Here is a 23,186-nt window from a genome sequence, read left to right as displayed (position 1 = left end):
AAAACACGATCTCGTTTGGGTTCACACCCAGTGAATAGAAAGCATCGTCTGCTAATGGTGGCGCACGCCTTTAATCCCCACACTCGGAAGGCAGAGAAAGGAGGGTTGCTGCGAGTTCGAGTCCACCCTGAGACTACCTAGTGAATTCCATGTCAGGCTGGGCCAGAGTGAGACCCTACCTCAAAAAAAAAAAAAAAAAGAAAAGAAAAAGATAAAGAAAACAAAAGAAAGAAAAAAGGAAGGAAGGAAAGAAAGGAAGAAAAAGAAAGCACCAGCGCTATTGTGTTTGTACACTATTGTTCACAGATGGAAAGCAGTCAAGTGTCCCCAACAAGAATGAATAAACAAAATGACATGTACATGTAGCGGAATATTAGTGGCTTTCTGTTTGTGACCCTAGGCCTTGCGTAAGATAAGCAACTATTTTTTTATTGATCAATCGCCTCTCGGTCTTTTGACTAAGATCAAGTGTAGTACCTGTTCTTATCAGGTTTTTAAATTTTCTTAATTTTTATTTATTTATTTGAGAGCGACAGAGAGAGAGAGAATGGGCACACCACGGCCTCCAGCCACTGTAAATGAACTCCAAACATGTGCGCCCCCTTGTGCATCTGGCTAACGTGGGTCCTGGGGAATCGAGCCTCGAACCGGGATCCTTAGTCTTCACAGGCAAGTACTTAGCCGCTAAGCCATCTCTCCAGCCCATTATCAGGTTTTTTTAATTAATTAATTTGTTTTTGTTTTCTGAGGCAGGGTCTCATTCTAGCCCAGACTGACCTGGAATTCACTATGTAGTCTCAGGGTAGCCTCAAACTCACGGCAATCTTCCTACCTCTGCCTCCCTAGTGCTAGGATTAAAGATGTGCACCACCACGTCTGGTTTCAGTTTCTTTTTGATTAATTTTTTAAAATATATTTTATTTACTTATTTACTTGAGAGAGAGAGAAAGGGGAGGGGGAGAGAGAATGGGTGCGCCAGGGCCTCTAGCCACTGCGAACGAACTCCAGATGGGTGCGCCCCCTTGTGCATCTGGCTTACATGGGTCCTGGAGAATTGAACTGGTATCCTTTGGCTTTGCAGGCAAATGCCTTAACCACAAAGCCATCTCTCCAGCCCTTGATTGATTAATTTTTGCATACGTGTGTGTGTGTGTGTGTGTGTGGCATGTATGCTTCTGAGTGTGGAAACCAGAAGTCAACGTTGGATGTTTTCCTCAATTGACAGGGGCCCCCCCTGAGCCTGCAGTTCAGTGATTGAGCTGGACTAGCTAGCCCATGCGCTCCTGGAATTTCCTGTGTCTGCCTCCTCAGCACTGGGATTGCAGCTTGCACCACCACTCCAAGTACTGTTCATGGGCCCTGGGTCCCTCGTGCTCGCTCATGAAGTCATCTCCCCAGCCCTTGTCTGTCTCTCCCTGGACACTTTCATTGGTATTTTACAGGCGAGAAACCGAGACTCAGCTAGCCAGACACGTCTGTAATCCCAGCACTTGGGAGGTGGAGACAGGACAATCAGGAGTTTAGGGTTATCCTTGACCATTTAACAAGCTCAAAGCTAGCCTGCACTACATGAGACACTCTCTACACAGCCAAAATAAAGAACTTCTTTTCAGTTCGGTTTTGCTTTGTCAAGGCAGGGTCTTACTCTGGTACAGGCTGACCTGTAATTCTGTAGTCGAGGCTGGCCTCGAACTCACAGTGATCCTCCTACGTCTGCCTCCCAAATACAGGGATTAAAGACATGTTCCACCATGCCTGGCTAAGAAAAGAAGACTTCTAAGTCTGCTGATGCAGTTAAGTTGATTAAAAAAAAAAAAAAAGGTGGGGGGAGGCTGGAGAGATGGTTTAGCGGTTAAGGTGCTTGCCTGTGAAGCCTAAAGACCTACGTTCAATTCCCCAGTACCCATGTTAACCACACCTACAAGGTAGCACATGTGTTTGGAGTTCGTTTGCAGTAGCTGGAGGCCCTGGCGCGCCCATTCTCTTTCTTTATCTGCCTCTTCCTCTCTCGCGCGCACACACACTCTCTCTCTCAAATAAATAAAATATTTTTTTTTTAAAGCCGAGCATGGTGGCGCACACCTTTAATCCCAGCACTCGGGAGGCAGAGGTAGGAGGATCATTTTGAGTTCAAGGCTGGCCTGAGACTGCATAGTGAATTCCAGGTCAGCCTGGGCTAGAGCAAATCCCCCCCCACCAAAAAAAAGAAAGAAAGAGTGAGCATGCACTAAGTCCTGGGTTCAATCAATCCCCAGCACTGCAGAAACTGAAAGGGAAGCAAGAGAAGTACAAGGCCAGCCTTGGCTACATAGCAGATTCAAGGCCACCATAGGCTACATGTGACCCTATTAAATAATAAATAAATGTTCTAATGTGTGCCGTGATGTAAATGAACTTTGAAAACTCAATGCTAGATAAAATGAGCCAGTCACAGAAGGACAAATATGTCACCCCACTTATAAGAAATATCTTGAGTAGGCAAATTCTTTTATTGTTTATTTATTTATTTTTATTTTTATTTTTATTTTTTGGTTTTTCGAGGTAGGGTCTCACTCTAGTCCAGGCTGACCTGGAATTCACCATGCAGTCTCAGGGTGGCCTCAAACTCATGGCGATCCTCCTACACAGCTCGAGTAGGCAAATTGTTGGAAACAGAAAGTAAATTAAAGATTATCTGGGACTGAGATGAAGTAATGAGAAATTGCTGCTTAGCAGGTAGAGTGGATTTGGGATATAGTAGTAATGGTTACTCAATATTGTGACATAGTTTGACTGAATCACACATTTTGAAGTAACTAAAATGAAAAAATAAAATAAAAATCCCAGCACTTGGGAGGTACAGGTAGGAGGATCATTGTGAGTTTGAGGCCACTCTGAGACTGCCTGGTGAATTCCAGGTCAGCCTGGGCTAGAGTAAGACCCTACCTCAAAAAACAAAAATAGGGCTGGAGAGATGGCTTAGCGGTTAAGCGCTTGCCTGTGAAGCCTAAGGACCCCGGCTCGAGGCTCGGTTCCCCAGGTCCCACGTTAGCCAGATGCACAAGGATGTGCACGCGTCTGGAGTTCGTTTGCAGAGGCTGGAAGCCCTGGCGCGCCCATTCTCTCTCTCTCCCTCTATCTGTCCTTCTCTCTGTGTCTGTCGCTCTCAAATAAATAAATTTAAAAAAATAAATAAATAAATAAAAATAAAATAAAACTTAAGATGAGCTGGAGAAATGGCTTAGCACTTAAGGCGCTTGCTTGCAAAGCCTAAGGACCCAGGTGCAATTCCCCAGTATCCACAAGAGCCAGATGTACAAGGTGATGTCTGGTGTTTACAGTGGCTGGAGACCCTGGTGCACTCACTATCCTCTCCCTGCCTCTTCCTCTCTCTCTGACAATAAATAGATAAATAAATAAATTATAAAATATTTCAAATAAAATAAAAAATATTTTTTAAAAAGGAGAAAAAAAAAAACAGATTTGTTTCACAGTTTCTGTGGATTAGGAACCGGAAATGTCTTGGCTGGGCAGACATCCCATGTTCAGGATCTCTCCCAGGAGGCATTCGAGCTGTTGATCAGGCTTACTGTCAGCTCCAAGCCTATCTGGAGCTGAAGAGCACTCTCCCAAGCTCCCATGCTCCGTGGTGGGGAGGAATCGGTTTTTAGTTGGCCTGGCTGGGCTTCGGCCAGGGACACCACAGGGGCCTGGCCACTAGGATGTTCCCAAGGGGCCAGCCTGCTTTCTTTGGAGTTGGAGAGATGAGAGGCAGAGATTGAGAGGCAGTGACCCCAAAAGTTTCAGGACAGCCTGGCCTATACAGTAAAACCCTATATTGGAAAAAGCAAGAGGGAGGAGGGGCGTGGTGGTGCAAACCTTGAATTCCAGCACTTGGGAAGCAGAGGTAAGAGGATCTCCGTGAGTTCGAGGCCACCCTGAGACTGCATAGTGAATTCCAGTTCAGCCTGGGCTAGAGTGAGACCCTACCTCGAGGAAGAAAGAGAGAAAGAAAGAAAGAAAGAAAGAAAGAAAGAAAGAAAGAAAGAAAGAAAGAAAGAAAGAAAGAAAATAAATATATATATATATATTTGCAAGGAGAGAGAGAGATAGGGAGAGAATGGGTGTACCAGAAACTCCAGCCACTGCAAAAGAACTCCAGATGCATGTGCCAATTTGTGCATCTGGTTTACATAGGCACTGGGGAATTGAACCCCACTTGTTATTTGCAGGCAAGCACCTTAACTGCTGAGCCATCTCTCCAGCCTGTATTTTGTTGTTGTTGTTTTGTCTCACTCTAGCTCAGGCTGACTTGGAATTCACCATGCAGTCTCAGAGTGGCCTCGAACTCACGCAGTCCTCCTACCCCCGCCTTCCAAGAGCTGGGATTGAAGGCGTGTGCCACCACAACCCGGCTATCCAGCCCGTACTTTCAAGAGTATTTTATTTGCGGCTGGAGAAATGGCTTAGCAGTTAAGCACTTGCCTGTGAAGCCTAAGGACCCCAGTTCGAGGCTCAATTCCCCAGGACCCACGTAAACCAGATGCACAAGGTGGTGCATATGTCTGGAGTTCATTTGCAATGGCTGAAGGTCCTGGTGCACCCATTCTCTCTCTTTCTCTGCCTCTGTCTGTCTGTCAAGCACTCTCAAATAAATAAAAATAAACAAAGCAAATTATTAATGATTTTTTTTTATTTATTTGAGAGAGAGAGAACAGGTGTGCCAGGGCTTCTGGCCATTGCAAACAAACTCCAGACATATGCACCACCTTGTGCATCTGGCTTACATGGGTCCTGAGGAATCAAATCTGTGTCCTTAGGCTTCTCAGGCAAATGCCTTAACCATTAAGCCATCTCTCCAGCCCTTTTTCTTTTCTTTTCTTTTCTTTTTTTTTTTTAACAGATTCTCATGCAATCCAGGCTGGCTTCAAACTCACTATGCACTGTAGGATGACCTTGAACTCCTGATCCTCCTGCCTCTGCCTCCTGAATGCTAGGGTTACAGATGTGAATCACTGTACTTGGCCTGTCTCTTCTATAATTGGTAGAAGACATTTGGTTTTTCAAGGTAGGGTGTTGTTCTAGCCCAGGCTGACCTGAAATTCACTATGTAGTCTCAGGATGGCTTCGAATTCACAGTGATCCTCCGACCTCTGCTTCCCAAATGTTGGGATTAAAGACATGCGTCACCATGCCCAGCTAAGACACCTTTTTTTTTTTGGTTTTCGAGGTAGGGTCTCACTCTGACTCAGGCTATGTAGTCTCAGGGTGGCCTTGAACTCATGGCAATCCTCCTACCTCTGTCTCCCGAGTGCTGGGATTAAAGGCATGCACCACCACACCCGGTTTAAGACATCCTTTTTTGATCCCAATGACCAGTGAAATTAATCAGCGTGTAATTTTCCCATTTCAGAGTCAAAACAATCATCAAAACAACAAAGCAAAAGCAACTGTGCCCATTTAACGTGTGTCAGTCTTGGCTGGGGAGGTTAGCTCAGTTGTTAGAATGTTTGCAAGACACGTGCCAGGCCCTAAATTCAATCCCTAGTGCCTTTTGTGAGACTAGTGGGGGGTCCGAGAACCTTGACCCCCCCCCCACCCTCAGTGCCAGAGACCTCAGGATATTAAGGAAGGCCTGAGTCCTTGGTGATACTTTCCCAAGAGAGTACCCGAGATTGTCCCAGAGCTCCCAGGGCTGTGGAGGGGTGCTGGAATCCAAGAGGGAGCAGGAAGTCTGTGGTCCGGGTGGGGACAGATAAGAAAGAGGCTTCACATCAGAACAGCAACTCCCACAGTGCGATTGTATGGGCCAGGAAAAAGAGATTGAGAGAAACAGAATGCTGCAAACTGACATGTTGCAACTTTGGAAAGAACTAGAAAAAGCAGGCCTGTGGTGTTAGTTTTCATCTGATCTCACAAAGGCAGCCCATTACTCCCTTCTTCACTTTTTTTTGTTTGTTTGTTTTGCTTTGTTTTTTGAGATACGGTCTCGCTCTAGCCCAGGCTGACCTGGAATTCACTGTGTAGTCTCAGGGTGGCCTTGAATTCACGGTGATCCTCCTACCTCTGCCTCCCGAGTGCTGGGATTAAAGGTGTGCACCACAATGCACCCTGGCCAAGCTTTATTTTATTTATTTGCACATGCACATGTGTGTGCACGTGCCACGGTCTCTTGCCAGATAGGAGCCACTTTAAGTGCAGCTTTATGAGGGTGACCGAGAATTGAACCTGTTCTGGAAGGCTTTGCAAACAAGTGCCTATAATTGCTGAGCTATCAACCCAGCCTTCTCTCCCCCCCCCCATTAACCACCCTTCTTTTTTGAGACAGTCTCAAAAAAAGCATGTAACCTAGGATAGCCTTGAACTCAAAGCAACCCTCCTGCCTCCGCTTCCCCATTGTTGAGGTTACAAGCATACAACACCATACGTCACATCACTTCTCTTTTCTTTTTTCTTTCTTTTTATTTATTTATTTTATTTATTTATTTATTTTTACTTTGCAGCCCCTCACAGGCAGGAGAATTTGGAAATGCTATCAGCCACAAAGACCACAGGTGGGTCTACAGCTCAACACTGGGGGACAGAGCCAGGGACTCACAGGATTACCCGGCCGGGCTGAGGCAGGAAACCCATTGTTTCTGTGTTGGACCCAGTCTGAAGGTTTCAGAGTTAACACACGCCTGCGAGTGAAACAAAACAGCAACCTATTCTTGCTGGGCTGATGCCGAACTTGGCTTATTTTAGTTCTTTTCTTTAAAAAAAAAATACCTTATTTATGTGTGTGTGAGAGAGAGAGAGAGAGAAGGGGTGTACTCGGGCCTCCAGCTGCTGCAAATGAACTCCAGACACATGTGCCACCTTGTGCATCCAGTTTACGTGGGTCTTGGGGAGTCAAACCTGGATCCTTAGGCTTAGTAGGCAAGTTCCTTAACTGTTAAGCCATCCCTCCAGCCCTTTTGCTTTCCTTTATCAGGGCTATGTGTGAAATGCTAAGCAAGGATTCTACTACTGACCCCCCTTCACCCCCCCCCCCACACACACATACACACACCTTAGCTAATAGCTTTTCTTTTCTTATGTTTTTTGTTGTTTGGTTTTTTCAGGTAGGGTCTCACTCTAGCCCAGGCTGACCTGGAATTCACTATGGTGTCTCAGGATGACCTCGAACTCATGGCAATCCTCCTACCTCTGCCTCCCGAGTGCTGGGATTAAAGGTGTGCACCACCACACCCGGCCATAGCTTTTCTTTTCTTTGTTTGTTTGTTTATCTAGGTAAGATCTTGCTCTAGCCCGGGCTGACCTGGAGTTCACTATATAGTCTCAAGTTGGCCTCAAACTCACAGTGATCTTCTTACCTCTGCCTCCCAAGTGCTGGAATTATTCTTTTTTTTTTTCTCAGGGTGGCCTCAAACTCACAGAGATCCTTCTACCGCTCACTGCCTGCCTCCCGCGTGCTGGGATTACAGGCGTGCGCCACCACGCCCGGCTAGTCTTTTTTTTTTTTTTTAAACTTTTTTAATTTTTTTTGTTCATTTTTTATTTATTTATTTGAGAGGGACAGACATAGAGAGAAAGACAGATAGAGGGAGAGAGAGAGAATGGGCGCTCCAGGGCTTCCAGCCTCTGCAAACGAACTCCAGATGCGTGCGCCCCCTTGTGCATCTGGCTAACGTGGGACCTGGGGAACCGAGCCTCGAACCGGGGTCCTTAGGCTTCACAGGCAAGCGCTTAACCGCTAAGCCATCTCTCCAGCCCTCTTTTTTTTTTTTTAAACCCAGCCTCTGAGATGATAATTTATTTCCCAAGTCCTCGGCTTTTTTTGTCATTGATTTATTGGGTTTTTAAAATTATTGATTTGAACATTTTTTATTAAAATATTTTGCTTTTATTTATTTGAGAAAGAGCAAGAGGCAAAGAGGGAGATGGAGAGAAAGAGAATGAACGCTGCAGGGCCTCCAGCCACTGCAAACGAACTCCAGACGCGTGCGCCTCCTTGCACATCTGGCTAACGTGGGTTCTGGGGGATCGAACCTGGGTCCTTTGGCTTTGCAGGCAAGTGCCTTAACCGCTAAGTCATCCCTCCAGCCACATCTACTGATTTTTTTAAATAAAAAAGTTGTGCACTTAGATCCTCTCTCCCATACCCCAATTTTACTGAGTGTCTTCAGTGGGCTTAATGATTTTGCTTTTCTTCATTTTTATTTTATTTTGTTTTTTTGAGACAGGGTCTTACTCTAGCCAGGCTGATCTGAAACTCACTCTGAAGTCTCAAACTCATGGTTATCCTCCTACCTAAGCCTCCTCAGTGCTAGGATTAAAGGCGTGCACCACCACACCAGGCTTCCAGTTTTGCTTTTCGAGGTAGGGTCTCACCCTAGCCCAGGCTGACCTGGAATTCACTATAGAGTCTCAGGATGGCCTTGAACTCACAGCAATTCTACTTCTGACTCCCAGGTGCTGGGATTGAAGGTGTATGCCACCATGCATGGCCCCTTCTAAAAGTTTTATAGCTTTATTTTTTACATTTAGACATTTGGTCCATTTTCAAGTTTTCTAGGGGTGGTGTTTGGGACAAGGCCTTTCTGTTTACTATAACCCTTCGCTAATTTAGAAATCATACGTAGCCCATGCTGGCTTTGAACTCATGATTCCCCTGTCTCAGCCTCTCTCCCAAGTATGGAAATTACAAATTTACAAGCATATGCCATCCCTCCCAGTTGAGTGTTTTTTTTCTGTTTGTTTGTTTTCTGAGGTGGGGTCTTGCTCTCGGCCAAACTGACTTGGAATTTACTAATGTGGTCTCAGGATGGCCTTCAACTCACAGTGATCTTCCTACCTTGGCCTCCCAAGTGCTGAAATTAAAGGTGTGCACCAGCAAACCTGGCTTGAATTTTTAAAAATATAAAATGTGAAGCCTGCTCAAGCCAAGCAAGCCCTCTACCACTGAGCCATACCATGCATGTATATTATTTAAGAGAGAGAGAGGCAGACAGCGGGAGAGCATGGGCACATCAGGGCTTTTAGCCACTGAAAACAAACTCCAGATGCATGTTCCACCTTGTGTACGTGGGTACTAGGGAATCAAACCTGCGCCCTTTGGCTTTGCAGACAAGCACATTAAATGCTAAGCCATCTCTCCATGCCAAGACTTACTTTTTGTTTTTTCTTTTTGTTGTTTTGAGACAGCGTTTTGCTGCATAGCTGTGGATGGCCCTAAACTCACTAAGTAGCCCAGGCTAGCTTCTCCTGTCTCAGCGTCCAAGTATTGGGATTGTAGGTGTGAGCCCTCACGCTCAGCCTGAGACTTTCTTCTGCCTGTGGCATTCCGTTGCTTTCATGCCATCTGTGGCAAAGGCTGTCTCCCATCTCCAGGGGAACCACAGAACGAACTGCTTTTGCTCTGTCAGAAGTCACTAGGACAGATCACAAGGGCTTATTGGCAGGCACTGTGATAAATTGTTGTATATTTGCTTTATAGCCACTTAGCAAATCAATTTAAAGGAGTATGAGGGAAATGTAACTTAGGTCCTGTTGGCTGCTTTCCCTCAATTTATTCTAGTTGTTGGACCCAGGTCCAGGAAGGAGCTCATAACTATAATCCCAGCACTTGGGAGGTAGAGGCAGGAAGATCAGGAATCAAGGTCATCTTTGGCTATATAGTGAGATCCAGGCTAGCCTGTGCTACAATGAGACCCTGTCCAAAATAAAAAATTAAAAAGTGGGGACTGGACATGTAGCTGGCTTGGTGAAGTGCTTGCCCAACATACATCAGGCCCCCGATTTGCTCCTCAGTGCTACACAAAACCAGGCAAGCTCTGACCACTTGGGGACTTCCAGCTGTGGGTAACATTTTCCCGTGGGTTGAGCTGAGGGGAGCACCCCCCCCCATGTTACTCTCCACATGAGTTCTTTTTTTCTTTCTTTTTTTGGTTTTTCAAGGTAGGATGTTGCTCTTTAGCTTAGGCTGACCTGGAATTCTGGTTTTGTTTTGTTTTTTTGTTTGTTTGTTTGTTTTTTGAGGTAGGGTCTCACTCTAGTCCAGGCTGACCTGGAATTCACTATTTAGTCTCAGGGTGGCCTTGAACTCTTGTCAATCCTCCTTCCTCTGCCTCCCAAGTGCTGCAATTAAAGGCGCGCACCACCACGCCCAGCTACTTTTTATTTTAAAAATATTTTATTTACTTATTTGCAAGGGAGGGAGGGAGAGGATGGGCATGCCAGGGCCTCCCGCCACTAAAAAACTGAGATGCATCAGCAACTTTGTGCATCTGGCTTTATGTGGGTACTGAGGAAATGAACTCTGGTTGTCAGGCTTTGCAAGCATGCACCTTTAACCCCTGAACCATCTCTCCAGCCCCTATTTAAAAAAAAAAATTTACTTATTTATGAGAGAGAGGATGGGTGTGCCAAGGCCTCTAGCCGCTGCAAACAAAGTCCAGACACGTGTGTCACCTTGTGTATCTGGCTTGCGCGGGTACTGGGGAATCGAACCTGGGTTCTTAAGCTTTGCAGGCAGGTACCTTAATCGCTAGGCCATCTTTCCAGCCCTCCAGCCCCCAAATTTTATTTTTTTACTTTGTGTCAGGCTCATAATAAATTGTCCAGGCTGGCCTTGAAGACTACTGTGGCTTGAATGGGAAATGGCTCCCACAGGTTCATGCACTGGAACCCTTAGCCCCCAATGGTGACGCTACTCTGGAAGGCGGTGAAAGGCAGTCCTTGGTGCTGCTATCTTCTGCTGCTTCCTGTGATGCTCACTGCTTCCCGGCCTGCCACAGTGTAAGGAGCCTAGTCACCCGCTCCTGCCTCCTTGGACCCAGGGACTGGGCCACCCTTCCTTCCCTGCCATCACAGACTGGGTCCCCTAAACTGCGAGCCAGAATAATTCCTTCCTTAAGTACTTCTATTTTTTAAAACATGTTTTTTTTTCAATTTTTATTATTATTTTTGGTTTATTTTTATTTATTTATTTGAGAGCAACAGAGAGCGAGAGAAAGAGGCTAAGAGAAAGAGAGAATGGGCCCATCAGGGCCTCCAGCCACTGCGAACAAACTCCAGACGCGTGCGCACCCTTGTGCATCTGGCTAACGTGGGTCCTGGGGAATCGAGCCTTGAACCCTGGTACTTCACAGGTAAGCTCTTAGCCACTAAGCCATCTCTCCAGCCCAATCCTTAAGTACTTCTCAAGTATTTTGTCACAGTGACCAAAAAATTAACTACTACAAGCTCACTCTGTAGTCCAGACTGGCCTTGAACTTATGATCCTCCTGTCTCATCTGCCTGAGTACCGGAGATTCCAAGCCTGTGCTGCGAGCCCTGAGCGTTTCTCTGCCTAGGAAATTCACATAGTAGATAGTCACATACGTGTTAGTCTATATTTATCTGTAAGTACACGTCGTAGTAGAATAATTATTTTTCTTGGCATAATTTTTTTTTTTAAATCAGTCTCACTACAAGATATTTCCAGTATAAAACAGTTATTATGTCACAAGGTTTTATTTTTAGTTTCTTTCTGAAGGATGTGTTTGCTGGGAAGGACCAGCTGCGAGGTATGCAATTATGATGGTTCCAGACCGTAGACTACTTTCCCTTCTCTGAAAAACTGGGCCAATGTCGCGCTCGTGGCCTCACAGCAACCGTCGTCACCAGCATAACCCGGGGCCCATCAACATTCTGTCATGGTTGATGAAGGAAGGTGTGAAGCTCTCATCCTCCCTGAGGAGTTATTGGCAGGCAGTGGTTCCCTCGAGAGTGGGAGACTTTTAAAAATTTTAAATAATTTTATTTATTTCCATGAGAGAGAGAGAGAAAGAGAGAGAGAGAGAGAGAGAGAGCATTATCACACCAGGGCCTCTAGCCCCTGCAAACAAACTCTAAACTCTAGATGTATGCACCACGTTGGGCATCTGTCTTTAAGCGGGTACTGGGTAATCAAACCCGGACTGTCAGGCTTTGCAAGCAAATACCTTTAATTGTATATATATATATATATATATATATATATATATATATTTTCTTTTTCCTACAGTGTAGCCACTGGTAACTTGCACACACTCTCTGGTAAAGAATCCCCCCCCACACACACACAGGGAAAACTTAAAAAGTAGAGGAGGGACTATTTGGAAAGAAGAAGGGGTTCAGTGAAAGGCAGATGGGGAGAGGGAGCAAAAGATGGTAATGGAGGGGATTATGATCAAAATACATTACATATTTACATATAGGTATAAAATTGTTGATTAAAAAATATCTTTAAGGGCTGGAGGGATGGCTTAGTGGTTAAGGCGTTTGCCTGCAAAGCCAAAAAAGACCCAGGTTCGGTTCCCCAAGACCCACATTAGCCAGATGCACAAGGGGACGAATGCATCTGGAGTTTGTTTACACTGGCTGGAGGCCTTGACGAACCTATTCTCTCTCTCCCCCTCTTTCTCTATCAAATACATAAATAAATAAATAAATTTAAACATAGACACACACATAATTTTATATACACACACACACATATATACATATACATACACACATATATCTTTAAGCTGGGTGTGGTGGTGCACACCTTTAATTCCAGCGCTTGGGAGGCAAAGGTAGAAGAACCACCATGAGTTCAAGGCTACCCTGAGACTACATACCGAATTCCAGGTCAGCCTGGGCTAGAGTGAGACCCTACCTCCAAAAGCAAAACAAAACAAAAGCACATTTTGAGCCCAACTAATGAATATTATATAAGGAATGTATACAACCAGCTCCCTCCTTACTCTGACAAGAATCAGGTAATGAACCAGCAAAACCACGTCAGGTGCTTGGATGAGGTCTTGTCACACACGGATGGAGCTGCCTTCCTCCCTAACCCAGCCTCTTTTCTCAGTTTCCTTTTTCTTGCTTCTTTTCTGGTGCTGGGGAGCCAAACCCAGCAAGGCTACATCCTTGAGATCATCTCTGGATAAATCCAATGCCTAATATAATACAAATGCTGCGTAAATGCGTGCTGTTTAGGGAGTCATGACAAGGGGGGAAATTTTCAGTACATGTTCAGTACAGAAGCAAGGTTTCCCCAGATATTTTCAATCTGCCATTGGTTGGTTGAATTCAGTGATGTGGAACCCACAGACTTGGAGGCCAAGTGAATATTGACGGATTCCATTTCTACGCACTTCAAGAAAGTATAGAGCCAAGCCGGGCTAATGCTCGCTGACAGAAACCACGGCAGTGGTTGCTTGGAGGAGACGGTGGGAATGAACGGAGCCGCGCTGCAGATTACAGGGACATTCTAGGAAATTTGGAGAGTTAATGATTAGGGGTACATGCTCTGTCTCTCCCTCCCTCCCTCCAGCACCTTGTTATATAACCTAGACTGGCCCCCACACTCAAATTAAAGATCCTTATGCCTCACTGCCTGAGTGCTGGGGTTTCAGGTGACGCTTCCACACTTGTCTGAATTATGCACAGTAAATATTTGCCATTCTTTCTTTTATATCAGCAACACCTCTATAACACTGTCAAAAAAATATTCCAATGGCCTGACATAGTGGCTCATGCCCTTAGTCGAGGCACTCAGGAGACAGAGGTAGGAGGATCACTGTGAGTTTGAGGCCAGCCTGGAACTACAGAGTGAATTCCAGGTCAGCCTGATCTAGAGTGAGATAGGAAAAAAAAAAATAATAATAATAATAAAAATTCTAGAGCAGGGCATGATGGCACGCACCTTTAATCCCAGTACTAGGGAGGCAGAAGTAGGTGGATAGCCATGAGTTCAAGGCCACCCTAAGACTACATAGTGAATTCTGGGTCAGCCTGGGCTAGAGAGAGACCCTACTTCGAAAACCACAACCAAAAACAAAACAAACAAAAAATTCTAGGCTGGAGAGATGGCTTAGCCTTTAAGGCACTTGCCTACAAACCTACAGGACCCAGGTTCTATTCCCCAGGACCCATGTAAGCTAGATGTACAAGGTGGCGCATGCACCTGGAGTTCGATTGCGGTGGCTGGAGGCCCTGATGTGCTCATTCTCTCTCCTTCTCTCTATGTCTTATTCTCAAATAAATAAATAATAATAATAAATTCCAATGGATTATTGATAACTACCAGTAATGGGATTTGTTCAATATTTGAAATAGTAGATATTATATTTATATTTATATTTTTTGTTTTTGTTTTTCAAGGCAGGGTCTCACTCTGGCTTAGGCTGACCTGGAATTCACTATGTAGTCTCAGGGTGGCCTCGAACTCACAGTGATCCTCCTACCTCTGCCTCCTAAGTGCTGGGATTAAAGGCATGTGCTACCACACCCAGCTATTTTTCTTTATTTGAGAGTCTGAAAAAAAGGCAGAGAAAGAGTGAGAGAGAGGGAATGGGCATTCCAGGGACTCCAGCCACTGCAAATGAACTCCAGATGCATGCACCACCTTGTGCATCTGGCTTATGTGGGTCCTCGGGAACTGAACCTGGGTTCTTTGGCGTTACAGGCAAGCACCTTAACCACTAAGCGTTCATCCTTTTTCTTTCTTTTCTTTTTTATATTTTTTGGTTTTTCAACGTAGGGTCTCACTCTAGCCCAGGCTGACCTGGAACTCACTATGTAGTCTCAGGGTAGCCTTGAACTCATGATAGATCCATCTTTTTAAAAAATATTTTATTGATTGATTGACTTATGAGAGTGAGAGAATGGCTACGCCAGGGCCTGTATTCACTGCAAACAATCTCCAGATGCATGTGCCACTTTGTGCTTCTGGCTTTATGTGGGTACTGGAGAATCGAACCCTGGTCCTTAGGCTTTGTAGGCAAGTAGTTTAACCATGGAGCCATTGCTCCAGTCCTATTTAGATATGTCTTGAACAAGGTGGTGGCCACTATATCAAGTTAGTTTCCCACAAATAACTGATCTTATAAAGCTGTAAGCCACCATGTATGGAAAAGTATAAATGGGAGGGAAAAAAAGACCTTGGGCTAGAGAGGTGGCTCAGCAGTTGAAGGTGCTTTCTTGGAAAACTTACTAGTCTGGGTTTAATTCACCAGCTGCCCACTTAAAGTGAAATGGGCATGTGTTTCAGGGGCAAGAGGCCCTGGCACTCCTCCACCCCACAAAAACAAATGCAAATTAATAAATAAATAAATTTTAAAACACAAAAAATAGCCAGGTGTGGTGGTGCACACTTTTAATCCCAACACTTGGGAGGTAGAGGTAGGAGGATTACTGTGAGTTCAAGGCCACCCTAAGACTACATAGTGAATTCCAGGTCAGCCTGAGCTAGAGACCCTACCTCAAAAAAGCAAAAACTACCTTTTTTCTTTAGTTTGTTTTGTTTTTTTGAGGTAGGGTCTCGCTGTAGTCCAGGCTGATCTGGAATTCACTAAGTCATGTAGTCTCAGGGTGGCCTTGGAACTCACAGCGATTCTCCTACCTCTGCCTCCCTACTGCTGGGAATAAAGCGTGCGCCTCCACAGCTGGCCTCATTTTTTGTTTAATTTTCACATTGTACATATTTATGAGATGTAGTATATTTTGACTTATGAATACCTTTCCAAGGTACCAACTCAGGGAAATTAGCATATGCATCACCTTGAACTTTTATCATTTCTTTTAAAAAAATATTTTATTTATTTATTTAGTTGATAGAAGGAAAGAGGCAGAGAGAGAGAGAAAGAGAGAGAGAGAGAGGATGGGCATGCCAGGGCTTTCAGCCGCTACAAACAAACTCCAGATGCATGCACTGCCTTGTGCAAATGGCTTTACGTAGGTACTGAGGAATCGAACCAAGGTCCTTTGGCTTTGCAGGCATGCGCCTTAACTGCTAAGCCATCTTTCCAGCCCCAACTTTTTTTTATTATTATTATTGAAAACTTCCATGATTGTAAACAATATCCCATGGTAATACCCTTCCTCCCCCCACTTTCCCCTTTGAAACTCCACTGTCCATCATATCCCCTCCCCCTCTCAATCAGTCTCCCTTTTATTTTGATGCCATGATCTTTACCTCCTATTATGATGGTCGTGTGTAGGTAGTGTCAGGTATTGTGAGGTCATGGATATCCAGGCCATTGTGTGTCTGGAGGAGCACGTTATAAAGAGTCATATCCTTCCTTTGGCTCTTACATTCTTTCTACCACCTCTTCCGCAATGGACCCTGAGCCTTGGAAGGTGTGCTAGAGATATTTCAGTGCTGAGCACTCCTCTGTCACTTCTTCTCAGCACCGTGATGCCTTCTGAGTCATCCCAAGGTCACTGCCATCTGAAAAGAAAAGGTTCTCTAACCAAAAGTGAGAGTAGCATTAATATATTGGTATGAACATTAAGAGAAAAGATAACTAGGCATTTTGGTGAGCATAGTATATACATTTAGCCAGATAGGAGCAGACGTTACACCCTTAGGGCTCATGACTACCCCTGTTGTAGGTTTTCAGTATCAGGGATGTATTCCCTCCCATGGAGCAGGCCTCCAGTCCAATTGGAGGGCAGCTGGTGTCCACCATGACAAACTTGCCACTATTGCACCTGTTGGTTCATTTGGCCTGGCTGGCCAAATTTAAGGCTTGCAGTGTCCACTGTTGAGTATCTTCACTGGTTATTTTTCTCTCTCTCCCATTGAACTGCATGCAGTGTGGCTTTTTCCAGCTTTCTGTCAGCTGATCTACGTGGAGGAGGTTTTCAGCTCAGCTCCATCAGGATTTCTCAGTGACCTTGCAACCCAAGTATGCGGAGTCTCCAGAAATAGGGTCTTAGTTTCTATTCCTGGTGGGAAACCAAGGTCCTCGGCAATGGCCTATAATGTCTTGGGGGCATCAGGGACCTCTCTGGCCAACAACTCATTGGAAGGTATCCTATCCCTGGCACTGAAATTTTTCTAGTAACAATCTATGGCTCCTGAGTGTTTCATTGTCCAAATAAGTAGGTTTCCATATGACTTATTTATATCCTCTTAGATATTTTTTTAAAAAACATTGTATTTTTTATTCATTTATTTGAGAGACAAAGAGAGAGAAAGAGTCAGAGAGAGATGGGCGCACCAGGGCCTCCAGCCACTGCAAATGAACTCCAGATGCATGTGCCACCTTGTGCATCTGTCTTACATGGGTCCTGGGGAATCAATTGTGGGTCCTTTGGCTTTGCATGCAAATGCCTTAACCGTTAAGCCATCTCTCCAGCCTTCCTTTTAGATTTTGATTAGCCCTTCCTCCACCTTTCCTTTCCTGACCTCACTTAGGCTTTTTTACCCCCATTAATCTGTTCTTCTACTTACATATATAAAATACCATTCTATTAATCCCCCTTCTCTTCCCTTTATATCTCCTTTCTAGTTTACTGGCCTCTGCTACTGAGTTTTATTCCTACTTACACAGAAGTCCAATCATTTGTAGCTAGGATCCACATATGAGAGAGCATACGATGTTTGGCTTTTATCATATCTTTATATGAGTACATTAGATTCCTTTCTTCTAACTCCTTAGATCTGTATAATGTGTTATTGTTCATTTTATTCGCCTGACGTGCCAGAGAGTGCCAGATCGTGACCCCACTTACTGGTATTGGCTTGACCAGCTCTCCCTCAACTTCCTGTAAATTCCTTTCAAATGTTGTGTGCACACACAAGGTGCTCAGCCTGGCCTCTAAACTTCCTTGGTCCATCTCGTGTGACCAGTTTTTCTGGAGGAGCAAGCTAAAGATGTTTAAGTTCAAGTCAGCCAGCTGCAACAGGTGATGTGCATTTGTTTTTGAGAAATCTCCGAGACTGTTTTCGTGAGGGAATTAACCCTCTGGGGAGGGGGACCATCTGGGCCAGTGCCTACCCCTGCCCCGTGGGAGAGGATGTGGGAGGGCACGTGCACCCCATTGTGTGGCGGGGAGAGATAACGGCCACTGGCCAGAGTGTCTAGTTGACTGCCTCTGACAGAGGGGAGGCAAACAGAGGCCAGCTGCCTTCCTGGTACCACTGAGGCTGGGGACTTGAGTTCAGGGGTGTGTGTGTGTGTGTGTGTGTGTGTGTGTGTGTGTGTGTGTTGTGTAGTGAGTCAGTCTTCAGGCTCTATGATACTGGAGACAGGAGAACCCTGGAGACCCGAAGCATAGTTTTGGTTGGGAACTCTACACAGTTCTTGGCACTCAATAAAGGTGTGTTGAAGAGACTGGGAAACCCTGGGTTTGATTCCCCCCCCTCCCCCCAGCATGGCATAGAACCAAGCGGGGTATTGCATCCTTGTAATCCCAGCATCTGTGTTGTGGTATCAAGGAGGATCAAGGTCATCCTTGGCTGCATAGCAAGTTCAAGGTCAGCCTGGGCTTATGAGACCCTGTCCATCACCCCACACCTCAAAAGAAGAAAAAAAAAAAAAAAGAAAAGAAAAGAAAAAGAAAGTCAGCTGAGCAGCAACAAAAACTGTAAGTCTAAATCAGTGAAAGCATGCAGTCTGGAATGTTCTGAGCACTGGGTAGCATGTGCATAAGGCAGGGAGATAACATAGTGCTAAAATAACAGAATAGCCACCTTTTTACAAGATGTGGGGCCGCAGATCTGTGATCTCAGTGTTTGGAAGGTAGAGGCAGGAGGGTCAGAAGTTCAAAGTCATCGGAAGCTACATAGCAAGCTAGGGGCCACCCTGCACTATATAAGACCCTGTGTCAAATAAAGAAAAAAAAAAAAAAAAGAAGATAAAAAACAGTTTAACAACAACAACAACAAAAAAACCCTCAGTAGAGAGTAGTAACTTCAGGACCTGAGGATGTAGCTCAGTTACAGAGCTCTTTGCTTGCTAGGGTGAGGCCCCAGGATCCCCTGGGGCAGGAGAGCAAGTAACTGCTAAGTCTGTAAATAAGGGAGGGTGCTCAGGACTTTGAGGTTCTTTGTTTGTTTGTTGTGCTCAGGGGGATGCAGAGATGGCTCAATGGTTAAAGATGCAAAGTCTGTCTGCTCAAGTTCAATTCCCCAGCACCCACATAAAGCCAGATGCACAAAGTGGTACATGCGCCACTTTGCAGAGCGTCATTTGCGGTGGTAAAAGGCTCTGGCTTGCCCATATTCTCTCTTTCTCAAGTAAGTAAAGAAAATAAATAATTTTTTTTAAAAGAAAAGAAATGAAAGGTGTCTGCTTGTGTGAATTTTTTTTTAAGATTTTATTTTCATTTATTTATTAGAGTCAGAGAGAGGGAGAGAGGGAGAAAGAGAGAGAGGGAGAAAGAATGGGCATGCTGGGGCTTCCAGCCACTGCAAACAAATTCCAGACGCATGGGCCACCATGTGCATCTGGTTTACATGGGAACTAGAGAATTGAACCTGGTCCTTAGGCTTTGCAAGCATGTGCCTTATCCGCTAAGCCATCTCTCCAGCCCTGCTTGTGTGAATTTATAAAGGAATCTGTTTTTCCTTTCTTTCTCTATCTATTTTCTTTTTTAATTTTTGTTTGCTTGTTTTTGTTTTTCGAGGTAGAGTCTCACTCCAACTAAGGTGACCTGGAATTCACTATGTAGTCTCAGAGTGGCCTCGAACTCACAGTGACCCTCCTACCTCTGTCTCCCAAGTGCTGGAATTAAAGGTGTGCACCACCACGCGTGGCTCCTAAATTTTTTTTTATTGGAAAAGAGACAGGATCTCACTAGGCAGTCGATGCTAGCCTGGAACTCATGACCCTCCTGTCTCAGCCTCTTGAATGCTGGGATTACAGTGATGTACAACTGTACCTGAATCAAGTTTACTTCTAAAAACAAACACATGGGCATTTTTGTAGCCTAGAAAATGAGCATCACACAGGTAGTTGGTATGCTGCTGGCTGGATGTCTTTGACCTTGTATTCCTTTCTGAATTTTCTGAGGCCAGGGGCTGTGAAAAGTCTTGTCCAGCATTTCCCAAGACTTGAATAATATAATCTTGTAGGATAGGGAAATTTTGATTACTTTGTGTACTACATCTGTTACATCGTCAAATGGGATGACTTTATAGTTCCATTGTTCACAAATAAGTTTTTCTTTCTTTATCTGTTGTGTGTGTGTGTGTCAGGATGGAACCCAAGACCTGGCCTATAAACAAACCCATGCTCGGCCACTGGACCCCTGAAGCCTCCAATGGAATTCACTATGTAGTCTCAGGTCTTAAGTTATTACTTTTTTTTTTTTTTTTTTTTTTTAAAGAGCCGGGCGTAGTGGTGCACATCATTCATCCCAGCACTCGGGAGGCAGAGGTAGGAGGATCGCTGAGAATTCAAGGCCACCCTGAGATTACATAATGAATTTCAGGTCAGCCTGAGCTAGAGTAAGACCCTACCTCAAAAGTCCAATATGTATATACATATATATATATGTAATATGTATATCTATGTATATATATGTATATACATATTATACATATATAATATATTTATATTAGAGAAAGAGAGAATGGGCATGCCAGGGCTTCTACCACTGCAAATGAAGTTCAGATGCATGCGCTGCCATGTGCATCTGGCTTACATGGGTTCTGGGGAATTGAACCTGGTTCTTTAGACTTTATAGGCAAGCGTCTTAACAACTAAGCCATCTCTTCAGCCCTTAAGCTCCTTTCTTGTTTTTCTTTTCTTTTTTATTTATTTGCAAGGAGAGAGAAAGTGTGAGAGAGAAAGTATGGGAGTGCCAGGGCTCTCTCAGCTTGCAAATAAATAAGGTTTTTTTTTTTTTTTTTTTTTAAATGCCTGGTGTGGTAGCATCTTAGTGCTGGGAAAGTAGAGATGGGGGGCCCCTGGGGCTTGCTGACCCACCAGTCTACCCTTATTGGTAAGTTCCAGGCCATGAGAGAAGGTGTCTCAAAAGAGGTGGTCAGTGTCAAAGGGGAAAGTGGGGGGGGGGAGGGTATTACCATGGGATTTTTATATAATCATGGAAAATATTAATAAAAATTAAATTTAAAAAAAAAGAGGTGGTCAGCATTTCTAAGATTGATACCTGAGGTTGTGCTCTGGCCGCCACACACTTACATTTGTACACTTATGAACACACAAGTGCACATGCATGTACCTGCACGTAGATGATCACATCCACCACACAACATACACATATAAGCACCTACCCTCCCCCAAAATAAAAGATAAATTCAGGAAACAAGTTATTTGCTGGAAAGCTAACCAGAGGTTCTCAAAGTGTCCTTATGTGAGATGAACTGGAGATAAATATCCTACAGTAACTTACTTGCATCAACTCTCAACTAACTTGTACTCAATGTGAGGATGGGAGATTTACCTGGTATCTAGCGTCCATGCTTTAACTTTCGTCCTCTTCCTTCTCCATCTTCTTCTTTTGTTTGTTTGTTTGAGGTAGGGATTCACTTTAGCCCAGGCTGACCTGGAATTCACTATGAAGTCTCAGGGTGGTCTCAAACTCACTGTGATCCTCCTGCCTCTGCCTCCCCAGCGCTGGGATTAAAGATGTGTGCTACCACGCCCTCCTCCTTGTTTTGTTTGCTTTTTTTTTTTTTTTTTTTTTGAGGTAGGGTCTCACTCTAACCCAGACTGACCTGAAATTCAGTATGTAGTCTCAGGGTGGCCTGGAACACTTGGCAATCCTCCTACCTCTGCTTCCCAAGTGCTTGGATTGAGGGCATGCGCCACCCCCAGACCCCTTCCCAGCTTCTCCTCCTTCTTGACAAGGTCTCATGTAGGCCTGGGACTCCATATGTAACCAAGGGTGACCTTCAATTTCTAATTCTTTTGTCTCTAGCTCTTAAATGCTTCCATAACAGGCTACCACTGCCCGGCTAAGGTTCTTCTTTTTTTCTTTCTCTCCCACTCTTTTTTTTTTTTTTTTTTTTTGAGGCAGGGTCCCCAGGCTGTCCTCAAGCTCACATCTATCCTCCTACCTCTGCACGACCCCCTCCCCCCCGCCCCAGTGCTGGGATTAAAGGCATGCACTACCATGCCCTGCGTTTTTCATTAAAACAATAATAATAATAATAAATAAGAGTTAGCATCAGGGCTGGAGAGATGGCTTTGTGCTTGCCTGTGAAGCCTAAGGACCCTGATTCAAGGCTTGATTCCCCAGGACCCACATAAGCCAGATGCACAAGGGGGTGCACGTGTCTGGAGTTCGTTTGCAATGGCTGGAGGCCCTGACACGCCCATTCTTTTTCACTCTCCTGCTCTCTCTCTGCCTGTTTCTCTCTCTGTCACTCTCAAATAAATAAATAAAAATAAAAACAAAAAATATTTATTTATTTGACAGAGAGAGAGAAGAGAATGGGTATGCCAGAGTCTCTAGCCACTGCAAACAAACTCCATCCAGACATATGTGCCACGTTGTGCATCTGGCTAACATGGATCCTGAGGAATCAAACCTGGGTCCTTTGGCTTTGCAGGCAAACGCCTTAACTGCTAAGCCATCCCTTCAGCCTGAAGCAAGTGCTTTTAACTGCTAAGCCATCTCTCCAGCCTTGTTTTTTCATTTCATTTATTCATTTATTTTAAAATATTTTATATTTATTTATAAAAAAGAAAGAGAGGGCTAGAGAGATGGCTTAGCGGTTAAGGCATTTGCCTGAAAAGCCAAAGGATCCCCTTTCAAGTCTCCAGGCCCCACATAAGCCAGATGCACAGGGAACGAACGAATCTGGAGTTTGTTTGCAGTGGCTAGAGACCTTGCACTCCCATTCTCTTTCTGTCTCTGAAATAAATAAATAAATATATATATTTATACATAAAAAGAAAGAAAGAGAATGGGAATGTCAGGGCCTCTAGTCACTGCAAACTCCAGATGCATGTGCAATCATGGGCTTCTGGGGTCCTTAGGTTTCACAGGCAAGAGCCTGAACTGCTAAGCCATCTCTCCAGCTTGTTTTCCCATTTTTTTCCTTTTTTTTTTTTTTTTTTCGACGTAGGGTCTCACTCTAGCCCAGGCTGACCTGGAATTTACTATGTAGTCTCAGGGTGGCCTCGAACTTATGGCGATCCTCCTACCTCTGCCTCCCGAGCGCTGGAATTAAAGGCGTGCGCCAACCCGCCCGGCTTTTTGTTTTTCCATTTTTTAATGGATGTTCCAATTGTTAGGGGAAAGCTGAGACAGTTGCCAATCACACCTGGGATAATTTTTTTTTTAAATATTTATTTATGAGAGACAGAGAGAGAAAGAGAATGGGTGCGAATGGGCCCGCCAGAGCTTCCTGCCGCTAAAAGGTCCAGATCCAGATGCACGCGCTGTGGGTACTGGGGAACTGAACCCAGGCCTTCAGGCTTTGCCAGCAAACACCTTTAGCCACTGAGTCA

At 44.7% G+C, this 23,186-nt stretch overlaps 1 pseudogene; it reads left to right on the top strand.

Moving 5' to 3' along the window:
• Positions 1–438: 438 nt before the first annotated feature.
• On the top strand, positions 439–560 carry LOC123463663 (annotated as a pseudogene).
• The last annotated feature ends 22,626 nt before the right edge of the window (positions 561–23,186 follow it).

Source organism: Jaculus jaculus, chromosome 9 (genome assembly GCF_020740685.1).
Source record: "Jaculus jaculus isolate mJacJac1 chromosome 9, mJacJac1.mat.Y.cur, whole genome shotgun sequence".
NCBI lineage: Eukaryota > Metazoa > Chordata > Mammalia > Rodentia > Dipodidae > Jaculus > Jaculus jaculus.
The sequence above is the reverse complement of the archived record's forward strand: the minus strand, read 5'-3'. Positions and strand labels throughout refer to the sequence as shown.